This window comes from Meleagris gallopavo, chromosome 26 (genome assembly GCF_905368555.1).
Source record: "Meleagris gallopavo chromosome 26, MGAL_WU_HG_1.1, whole genome shotgun sequence".
Classification (NCBI taxonomy): domain Eukaryota; kingdom Metazoa; phylum Chordata; class Aves; order Galliformes; family Phasianidae; genus Meleagris; species Meleagris gallopavo.
The window spans coordinates 6,051,352-6,062,598 of record NC_139429.1 but is presented as its reverse complement, the minus strand read 5'-3'; the positions used below and the strand labels follow the sequence as shown (position 1 = coordinate 6,062,598).

Genomic DNA, 11,247 nt, shown 5'->3' with positions numbered 1-11,247 from the left:
GCAGCTCACTGATGAGAGCAATGTTCTTTTTAATGATGCTGAGATCCAAACTCAGAATTTGTGAGGAGCATTTACGGACACCCAAATGTTAATTAGCACATGCAATGGTATCATTACCAGCTTAACCAAAGAGTCATGGACTTTTCTGGCTGCCTGTTAGGAGAAGTAATCAAACAAATTAAATTATCGGGAGGACAGTGTGCTGTCAGGTAATGGCTGCAGAACAGAGTCATTAACAGTGGCCATTTGGGGATGGGAATTGGGGCAAGGAAACAGGGCAGGGAACCAGGGCAGGGAACAAGAGCAGTGCCTGTGGGAGGTGGGGGTATGTGGGGACGTGTGCAGGTCTCAGCCCTCAGCTGATGTGGGTTGGGAGGGGTGGTCAGCCATCTGCAATGGAGATCCCTGCAGAGTCAGGGCAGTTGCCCCAGTGATCCCAGAGCAGGGTGACAAGGGAGAAATTCTCTTCCCTTTTTGAGGCACTGGAGATTCAAAACCTCCCAGGGGGTTTATTCTCTCCATCCATCATTCTCCACTCACCCAAAATGTTATAGCTCACCCAAGCCCTTCTGTCCACCTGTTCTCAAGACCCTTAACACTTGTTGCCACTGAAGGAAAAGCCAAACCTTCAGTGTTCCCTGCATGCACTTGGAGTCATCTCTGCACACAAAGATACCCTTTAAACTGACAGTCAGCAGCTTAGCATCCCCAGCCCTGATGTGATGTAAATCTACCAGCTTTAACAATCAAATTATGAAGGCTCAGCATAAAAAATGACTGCCACTCTGCAGCCACCCTGACCCTTCATGCATCAAGCCTTGGCAGAGGGCCAGCCTACCACTTAGTGTGACACTTCTAAAAAAAAATGGGGCTAAATAACATTTTTTGTATTACATCTAATCCTTCCCCTCACCCCAGCGTATTAAATTCAGCTTTGCTCCAGGCATGCCAGTCCAGGCCTCTCTCCAATTCCTCGCTGAGTTTTGGAATGGTATCAAAAGGAAAAAAAAAGAAACATGAATATATTAGTCCAGAAACAATTAAATAAAGTCCCAATGCTATCTGTTAATTATAGGGAAATGGGGAGTTATTTCAGTAAGCCTACCATTGTGCTCTGGTTTTGCAGATCCTTTCCAATGCGACTGTGGTGCAGGAGATGCTCAGCAATATGTATCCATGTCTGTAGATGCTCTTCTCAAACAGGAGCAGGGAATTAAGAGCAGTGGAAGAAACCATGGCAGGCAGGAGCTTCCCGACCCGTGGGATCCTTTTCCTTTAAGACTAAACCTAAAAATTCCGTTTTAAAATTATGCTGGCTGTGCAGTGCCTTTTTTGAGCTCCTGTTTCATTTGGCAAGTTCAGCAGCTCATTAGGGCCTCTTTTTGCTTTTATTTTGACTTGGGTGTTGAACACTGTAAGGAGATGTGAGGCTATATTGGTGCTGATAAACACTACAGTGTGAAGGATGGTGCAGATATTCCTGTGCTGGCAGCTTCCACCTCCACTCTGTGCTTTTTTTGGGGTGAGTTAGGGATAGAGCAGATTGCCATCCCCAGTTCCTTGTGGGCTGCCCATGTCCATGCGCAGCTACACCGCTGAGCCTTCCCCTGCTCTGACCTATGCAGAGGGTTTCACAGCACAGCTGTAGGGCAGTCACAACCACAACTGAGCTCTCTGATGTCATCTGCTATCCCTGTGCAGCATCTGAGCAAATAGAATCCATCCTGGTTAAGATCATTACTTATGATATGGATGAAGGAACTGAGTACACCCCAGCAAGTTTGCAGACAGCACCACGTTGGGGGAAGCGTGGATCTGCCCGAGGGCAGGCAGCCCTACAGAGGGACCTGGACAGGCCGATCGCCGGGCTGAGGCCAACGGGACGCAGTTCAAGCAGCCGAGTGCCGGGTCCTGCACTTTGGCCACAACAACCCCACGCGGCGCCGCAGGCTTGGGGCAGAGCGGCCGGAAGGCCGTGCGGAGGGAAAGGAGCTGCGGCTGTCGGTCGGCGCTCGGCTGAACGTGAGCCAGCAGTGTGCCCAGGTGGCCAAGAAGGCCGACGGCATCCTGGCTGTGTCAGCAGCAGCGCAGCCAGCAGGAGCGGGAGGTGACCGTCCCCTGCACTCGGCTCTGGTGAGGCCGCACCTCGGTGCTGTGCTCGGCGTTGGGCCCCTCACTCCAATGCAGACGTGGAGGCCCTGGAGGTGTGCAGGGAAGGGAACGGAGCTGTGAGGGGTCTGGAGCACAACGGGGTGTGATGGGGAGCGGCTGAGGAGCTGGGATTGTTCAGTGTGGAGAAGAGGAGCTCAGGGGAAACCTCGCTGCTCTCTACAGCTCCCTGACTGGAGGCTGTGGTGGGGTGGCAGTCGGCCCCTTATCCTGGGGCAATAGCATGAGAGGTGATGGCCTCAAGTTGCTGCAAGGGAGGCAGACTGGATATTAGAAAAAACATCTCCAAAAGAGTGGTCAGGCAGTGGCACAGCTGCCCAGGGAGGTGATAGGGTGATTGTCCCTGGAGGTGTTAAGAATTGTGGAGATGTGGCACTAAAAGTGGGCAACACTGGTGGTAGGTGGCCTCTGAGTTACCCTGGGAATGTCCCTACTCCAGGTCAGCTCCACATGGGCTCTGTAGTGCTAACCACTGCAAGCCACCCCTCTTGCACCCACTACATGGTGAGAATGCACTTGGTTTATCCAAAGGAGAAATAAACAAAACACATGGTAATGCCTGGCAGAGCTCCTGTGGGGGTGCGTGACAAATGCTGTAACGTGTGTTTATGTTTGAGCCTTCTGCTGACTTTGACCAATGTTGCTCAGGCTTTGGTCTGCAGGTCCTATGGAACATGGCATCTCCTGTTCCTGTGGTAATGGGATGCAGCACTCTGTCATCCTGGGACCCAGTTCATCTTTAACATGACTAAATCATGGGCACCGTTAAGGAGATTCAGCAATGAAAAAAGGGTGAAGCGGTATTGCTGCCATCTGAATCACCTCTCATTAAGCAAATGAAGTGAAATCTGAGTGGGATGTTATGCTGTCACCATGAGTTTTCAAGCAGTTGATTGCTGGACCTGAAATCATACAATTCTGAAGTTCAACAAAGTAACCAGAAAGTTAAAAACAAAACCAAACCATTTTAGCCCTTAATTAGGTCTTGCATTGCATGGACTGATCTGATAGCATAGTGACACCTCCTGTGCAAGGAGGGGGCTCACCATCAGGAATCCAAAGGTGGGTTGAAATCCCAAAGCAAGGAAAGAATCTGCTGAAAAGTGGTAGAAAGGTTCCAGCTCTCAGCCTGGTTCTTACAGTGAATTATGCATTCAGAACCTATTGGAATATCATGGCCCAAGCTCTGATGGACTGACAGCCTCTGGAAAAAAATTACCTTTATCTTCTGAGCTCGTAAAATAAATGATTTTCCAAGGCTAGGAAGGATAATGCTGTGGCTCTAATGTCACTCCAGTGGGAGGCGTCTGAATGCAATTTGAATAAAAGAAAGGAGAAATCCAGTCTGTGCCAGTGATGGAGTGATGGACAGGTTGTCCCCACCAACGTGTGACTTTTTTTTCTTTTCTCTATCTAAGTGAAACTGAGGATGAGAAGCAAAGAATAATTTCAAGTGATGGGAGTTTTGCTTCGTTTTTAGTATGCAGTCTGCTTCTCGGAACTGAAAATCTGAAAAATCTCTTTTTTTTTTTACCATCCAGGGGGGTTATCAGAACATCTCACCTTGGCTTTGGGGTGGAAGATGAATTAATGCGAAAATAATCATATAAACTCTGTTCATTTTCTCAGTTCATTCTCATGGAGATACTGGGTGGAATAATTACTGTGAATGAATGTGATTCTAAAGCCTTTTGTGGATCTGGGTCACTCTACACCTCTTCAGGATCCGGCCAACGAAATTCCATTATATGACACTTTTTAATCTCCCCCAAATGTGCTGTGAAAGCAAACATCTGTTTAGAGCTGCTCTGCTCAAATGAGCCTGCATAACCCCCAACTTCATCGTCCTGGAGACCAAATGGATTTTATCTCCTGTTATATTTACATTCAATCATGTTTAAAGCATTAATACCCAGGGTATTTAACTGGTTATGATTCCTCTAAAAAGCATTAAACAAACCCGACTGTGTAAATGTGCTCGGCTCCCTCGTTGTGCTGGGTAAATGTGTTTGAGCTGCAGCATAACCGCAGAGAGGATTCCCGGCTGGTTAACTCCTTACCTCCTGCCCCCCATCCTTTCCAGTCCCAATGGGGAGCTGCATCTGCTGGAGGGAGAGGGGGGATAATAGCAGAAGATGGTGGTGAGGCATGGAACAGACTGCCCAGAGAGCTGTGGTGCCCCATCCCTGCAGGCACACCAGGCCAGGTGGGATGGGGCCCTGGGCAGCCTGAGCTGGTGGGGGGCAGCCCTGCCCATGGCCAGGGGTGGCACCGGGTGGGCTTTGAGCTCCCCTCCAACCTGAGCCCTTCCATGATTCTATGGTAAGATGTAGCAGACCCAGATCCCGAGGGCACACTGTTGGCTCCTGGCTAACAGTGTCAGAGCATCCCCCTGAGCCCTGCCCCAGTGCCCTGTGTGCCAGAAATGCTCGTGTTCCGTTGACAATCAGGCGTAATTCCTGCAGCAAAGGTGTTGTTCCTGGAGTGTTCTCTCAGATGGATGGCAGCAAGGCTGCAGAGAACTCCAATTTGCATTAACCCACTGATTGCTGGCACTTAATGAGGAACACATAGCTCTGAAGCTGCAGTGGTTGTGCTGGCTGCCAGTGAAGTGGCAGATAACATTTTCTTTGTGGGGAATTGGCCACTAATTTACAAATTAAACCTTACTTTCTGAAATCCAAGTACCAAATGTGTGAGATCACCAACCAGGTGCATTATTTCAAACATTCCACACAGTTGCAACACCTAAACAAATTTTTTTCTGGCTTGCAAGTGGGAAGGCAAATGGGGACTGTAAGAAAGAAAGGAACAGACAAGGGGAAATGTCTTCAGATGACAAGAGGGGAGATTGAGAGTGGAGATGAGGCAGAAGGTTTGGCACTGAGGGCAGTGAGGCACTGGCACAGGTTGTCCAGAGAGGCGGTGGTGCCCCGTCCCTGCAGACAGCCCAGGTCAGGCTGTTGGGGCTGTGAGCACTGCTGGAGCTGTGGGTGTCCCTGTGCACTGCAGGGAGCGGCACCAGGCGCTTTGAGCTCCCTTCCAACCCAAAGCATTCTATCATGCTATGATTTGCATTACTGTGAAGGAGAGATTCGGGTTTGTATGAGACCTATGAGCTGTGCTCTCTATTTTTGTCTTTCTATGGCAAAGATCTGTTGCTTTCATTTCCTTCTACCCACACCCAACTGCTCCAAAGGCTTAGCAGGGAACACCGTTCAGCTTTCACCCAGCAGCACTCACTAAGCCAAGGATGTATACAGCAACTGGGGTGCTGATAGCTCATCAGAGGCAAGAAGATGTTGAGCAAGGAGGAGAAATGTGCATTTAAGAGATCCCATGCCATAATGGAGACAATGGAACCTGACTTGGATGCAATATCCCTTCAGAGTGAACTGCTGCTGTGAGGGAGCTGCTGGGCAGGGTGCGACCAATGTTTCAATGAGAAATTATCACCTTTAAATGGACTGATCTCAATCCCTGCAGTCACACTGGTTGTGCTCACATCGAGTGTCAGTGAGACATCTGGCTGACTGGTGGCAAAGGGAACAGGCACAAGGACAGTCTGGACGCCATTCCTGGGAAAGCTACCTTTTTGGAGCTGTCTTTGACTTGTCCTTCAATTGGCCACGGTGGATGGAACTGTCAGGAGGCCCAGGGAAGGCACAGGTAGTTCAGAACATATAAAGATTATTATTCTCTTGGTTTGTTGCTCATTATCTGCCCACGCTCTGCCATCCTGCATCTGTCATGTCATTTCTCTCTGCATCTTTGGCACTGACCTTGATGCCAGGCATCTGTTCAGTCTCTGGTACATGAAACATGGCTGAGTGGCTTTTGCCAAGCTGGAGTTAGGTCTGAATATCTGAAGCCATCCCTATACCCACAATGTTCCCTCATTCCCAGGAGTTTCTGTGACATTATCTTCATGGTGTTGGGGAGATCTTTGCACAATGGCTGTGCCCTCTTCTCTCTCTGGTGGTTGATCCAATCTATCAGAAGTTTTTTAATCTTCTGTTAGAAAAAAAATTACTAATTCTCCCTGCATTTTCTGTCATCTTTAAAGACGGGGAACGGACTATTGTCACAGAATTGTAATATCCAATCTCTCCTTGTTCCCTTTGTGCTAGGTATTATTATTAATACTTATCAGTCTATTGTGCCTAGGAAATTAAAAGGCCTGAAGTAGCCTGATGGGGCTGAATGTGTTTTATAAACCTTAGAAATGCAGCTTGGGGAGATTTGTGTCGTGGTAGCACATATGAGAAGCTGGAAGTGATTACACATAAGTTTGAGAACTGCATTTCAGACTGATTTCTAGTCTTGGAAATAAGCACCGCAGAGCCCTCAGAGCAGCAAACAAACAGAGGAAGCTGCTGACTGTGCCTGAAACGTGACCTGATCGTTTTTTGCAGTTATAAAAATAGTGCAAGATTCATGAAAACTGTGGTTCGGTTTCAGCATTTGACCTAAAGGTTGGAAAGGATTCATTTCAAGAAGTGAAAGGCAAGGAGAAGGGCTGTGCTGATCCTGCCCTCATCTGCTCGCATTACTTTTCATGTGACTCCTGAGCCAGGGCTCTGACTGTGCTCGCTGCTTCCACGTGGGGAGGGCATTTCAGCAGAACAGTTTTGGAAAGTTTCTTCCTCTTTCTCACTGCAGCTGCAGATCCCCGGTGCCTCAGATGCGGTTGGTCTCTTCCCAGGGGTGTCACTTCTTCTTCCGCCTGTATGTAGTTTGCAGAAAGAAGTTACTCATTGCTATTAAATTATGCATTTCAGACATCATCAGCAACTAATTTTTCCTTCACAAAAAATACCCAGAGCGTGTGTTACTCTAAAATGGTTTAATTACTATTTCTCATTCTGAATTATTTGTTATGAACTTTGTCTTCTAGCATCAAATCCTGCTAGATTAAATCTCGTTTTTCCACTCAAATATTGTATCTCCGAAAAGAATGGAATCAGCACTTCTGTATTTAGAATGAATCATTTCTTTCCTGTTATTAAAGTGCGATCAAATAGGAAAAAAATGTTTCTTAGGAATCCTGCAGCATGTTCGAATGTTCTGTTTCTTGTTTACAAAGGCCATAAATGCTTCTTGATTTAGACCTATGCAAACACAGCAATCGGGCTAAAATTATTCCTCAGCTGCAAAAAGAAAAGTTCCCTCAGTGCCATGCATGAGCTCACCCTGCACAGCTTTGTGCACCGGGACCGAGGCCATGGCTGCTTCATATGGGTACCTATTGATGGTGCAGTACTGCAGGGTTTGACTTATAAGGCTAATGTTGGTGATTCACTGCCTTGAACTGGAATCTGCTGGAGCACAAATAGAAATCAACATGAAATACCCAATGCTGTTTTTTTGTGAATGTATGAACATAAATTAGCAGAAATAATAGAACAAAGAAGCAGCAAATCCAGAGCTGTCCTGATGGACAGAAGCGGGACGTGAGGCAGCAGCGTGCGCCTGCAGTCCGGAAGGCCGACAGTCCTGGGCTGCAGCAACAGAGGGGTGGCAGCAGGGAGAGGAGAGGACAGGACAGGACAGGACAAGACAGGACAGGAGAAGGAGGGGGTTGTGCCCCTCTGCCCCTGGAAGGCCCCACCTGCAGTGCTGTGCCCAGGCCTGGGCCCCCAGGACAGGAGGGATGCGGAGCTGTTGGAGCAGGTCCAGAGGAGGGCACAAGGATACTCAGAGGGCTGGGGCACCTCTGATTGAATACAGGCTGAGGAAGGGACTTCTCCCCTACAAGAGGGGAGATATCAGTTAGATGCGAGGGCAATGAGGCGCTGGCACTGCTGCCCAGAGAGCTGTGGTGCCCCATCCCTGCAGGCACTCCAGGCCAGGTGGGATGGGGCCCTGAGCAGCCTGAGCTGGTGAGGGGCAGCCCTGCCCATGGCCGGGGGGTTGGAACTAGATGATCTTTAAGTCCTTTCCAGCCTAAGTCATTCTGTTTGCAGACCAACTCTTGAAAGCAAATCTAATGTGAGCAGGATTGCTTCTGCAGGGTTCTGAGGCTGATGGAGCGGAGCTGACTTCCAAAGCGATACTGGCTTCTCCCCCTTCTTGCATGCTGGGAGCAGCAATGCTGGCTGTCGGTCTCACACATCCTTTGTACGTGTAATGAAATGTGTGGGCTGTGGGAAGAGAAATCCTGTCTGTGCGAGGCTGAGTTTAGAGATGGGAAGGATGGTCTTAATAGCACGCCTCTCATAATGACTCAGTTCTCATTCCCAGCTGTCAGAATCTCCCCAAGGGAAGGTCATGTAGGCTAGGAATAAGAATCAGAACTTCTCTCTACACTTCAACAATCTCACTTTTAATTTTATCAGCATGGGGAATGTGATATACAAAGTATTTAGGGCCAGCAGCTCCTCTTTCCATTATTGCTTCTGGATATGACTTGTATATAGAGAGCCATTGCTGTCTGGAAAATCAGCACACACACACACACACACACAAAAATCCTTTTCCCCAAGAATGAGTTAATAGCTCTTTTCTTCCACAAGGGATGATAGCATTTAGCTGTCCCCAAGTAAGCCAATGGTTTTCAGATATGGCCTCATTCCAGATACCAAACAGAAGTGGAAAATTTCCCTCCCTTTCAAGTAAGGGCCAAACTAGTGTAGATTGTAGCAGCCTGGTACAAAGGCGGGGAAGGATCCATTAACTTCTGTCAACTGAAGATCTTCTCTCTGTGCTGCAAAAACCCTCAGCCTGCAGCGTTTGGTGCTCAGCTGAAGGACCTCAGCTGAAGAGGTTTATTTTTTCAGTGGTGAAACAAGCAGTCTCACAGACGTGCCGTCTGACATTGATTAGACAATAGTTGTGCTGAAGCCAGTACATTCAATCAAAGGGTTTGTGTCTTCCAGTAGAGCAGGAAATGTAAAGCACTTTATGTGTAAAAAGAAACATTAATATTTAAGCTATAAGTCACAGAAAAAAAATATCTAATAACCAGAAACTGCTTTAGATGCATATTCTTTTTTTCCTGAACTTGCAAAAAGTTTAGCGGCTCCATTGCATCTTGCAGTTATTAAAAGATAAGCACTTACAGGTCCATAATGTAGCACAGACTGTTGTGTTTGGGGATAAGGGATGTTTGCTCACTGCTGTGGGAAAGCCTTTGTCCCAACTGCCCCATGCAGCCTGGAGTTAGAGCTGCACTTGCTTTGCTTGTACACTCGGAGCCCATCAGTGAGCTCTTTGTGAGATATCCACCCAGCAGCAAAGTTCTGTGGCTGACACGATAATAATCAGTGCTCTTCTCAAGTGCCTTCAGCCCAGATGTCGTTAGCAAACCTCCGTAATGCACCTGGAGTAGAGAAGGCATTCTGGGACCTGTGCACTCACAGTGGCTGAGCCTGGATCCTGTCTGTGCCATCAGCGTGTGACCAGAACAGCAGACTCACGTTAGGACAAATTTACCTCTCAATCCTTACACATTCCATCTCAGAGAAAAGATTATTTGTCCTTGAGTTATTTTTGGCTAATCCAAATGATTTTGAATTAGGAAAAAGTATTCGTGTGCATGCACACAAAGCACTGCGCTTTGTTGCAGCCCTTATTATCACAAGTAGGCTCAGCGGAGAGATCCCTATGAACCACTATTCGAAAAACACAGTGAGATTTCTTGATTTGCATTTGGCTTGCAGTAGCATTGCAAGCCTAGTGGGAGTGGAACTATAAGACAGTACAAGCTTTCCTCCTGGCTTCACTGAGTTTCAGGTGAAAGTGGCAGAGAAGAGTGAGCAGACATTCATTTTCCTAAAGGCAGTTACTATGGTTCTGAGCAATTGCAGGGATAAGAGCTTAGATAGTATCCATCAAATTTGATCACTGCATCAGCAGAACCAGGCAGAGCTCGAGTATTTTATATCGCTCCTCATTTTGTAAGTGCCTACCCGAGGAGACAAATTCCCTTAACAAGAATAGAGGTGTGGGGTATATCCAGAAAAAAGCTCCAGCTACAATGCAAAGGACTTCATAAAAACAGCTTGCTGCTTTTTGCATCAGTCTCCGGAGGTCTGTTGTTACTGCCACTGTGCTGCACTGTTAAATTATAGTGTGGGTCTATAAGCAGTCCACTAAGAAGCAGAAATCAAGATGTAGCCATCGAGTTATAGAAAGACCATGAAAAAGAGACAGATTCAGCTGAGAAGACAGAGTTAAACTGACATCTCATTTCAAGCAGAGACCCAGAGGCACTGGAGAAAAAAGGGACAAACTTGAAGGAAGTCTGAAGTGAGGTGGGTGAAAAATGTGCCTGAATGAGACTGCTTAAGCCAACCTCTGTGTGTGCACTGAGCCAACCTGGAGCTTCTGTTTCTCCTTCCAGGCAGCAGTAGCTCCCCTGGCAGGATGGGATGAGGCTCACAGCATCCATGTTGTGAAGGCAGAGCAATGTAGGGAAGATGCCATTGTTTCAGCTGCTGGAAACATGTATTTTTCCTCTGAAGTTTTGTTAGCTCATCTCCTCCCCTTTCTCTGTTGGCACTGACAGTCATTTCACATTGCATCTGTGATGCTGGATACTAAATTACCTGGTAGCAAATTTTCATTAACCCTGCTGTTAAACATGTCTTTGTTAGCATACATTCAGCCTGGTAAACAGATTAAAGCTCCATAAAATGCACTACCAAGTATGTAATAAAAAGAGAAGTGAAGGGGAGGAGTAAGCCTGTCCCTGAAAACAGGCACTGAGCACTGCTTTTCTGCCATCCCTCATCTCTCTATCTCATTCTTCTGCAAGGAAACTCCTTGTGAATGAGCACGTATAAGCAGCAGGGTGGGAAAGGGCAGATGAGAGGGCTGATGGTGAGAATGGCTTCATATTTTTCCTTATTACTATAACCGTTTACAGTCCTGTTCTTTTAGCAGTCAGCAGGCACAGCTCAGATATATCACCAAGCATTTCCCCAGTCTGTGTTCAGCCTACAGGTCTCAGAGCAGATCACGCTTTTCCCCTGGCTTCTCCAGCTGTGGGTGTGTAGGACAGGGTTGTGCCATAACATCCTTCTCCTCAAGTTGTGTCCCTCCTCAAGGGTCAGTGCTGGGGCCGGTGCTCATTAA

General features: G+C 47.5%; 2 long non-coding RNA genes across 2 annotated transcripts in view; one reads left to right on the top strand and one right to left on the bottom strand.

The window, feature by feature from the left end:
- The first annotated feature begins 5,279 nt into the window (after positions 1–5,279).
- The window catches only part of LOC116217456 (uncharacterized), a 66,450-nt gene continuing 60,482 nt past the window's right edge, over positions 5,280–11,247 (top strand). The window contains exon 1 of the long non-coding RNA XR_014879708.1: positions 5,280–5,838. This is a non-coding gene — a long non-coding RNA (uncharacterized LOC116217456). The remainder of the gene's footprint in view (positions 5,839–11,247) is intronic.
- The window catches only part of LOC146542776 (uncharacterized), a 43,923-nt gene continuing 38,508 nt past the window's right edge, over positions 5,833–11,247 (bottom strand). The window contains exon 3 of the long non-coding RNA XR_014879706.1: positions 5,833–6,895. This is a non-coding gene — a long non-coding RNA (uncharacterized LOC146542776). The remainder of the gene's footprint in view (positions 6,896–11,247) is intronic.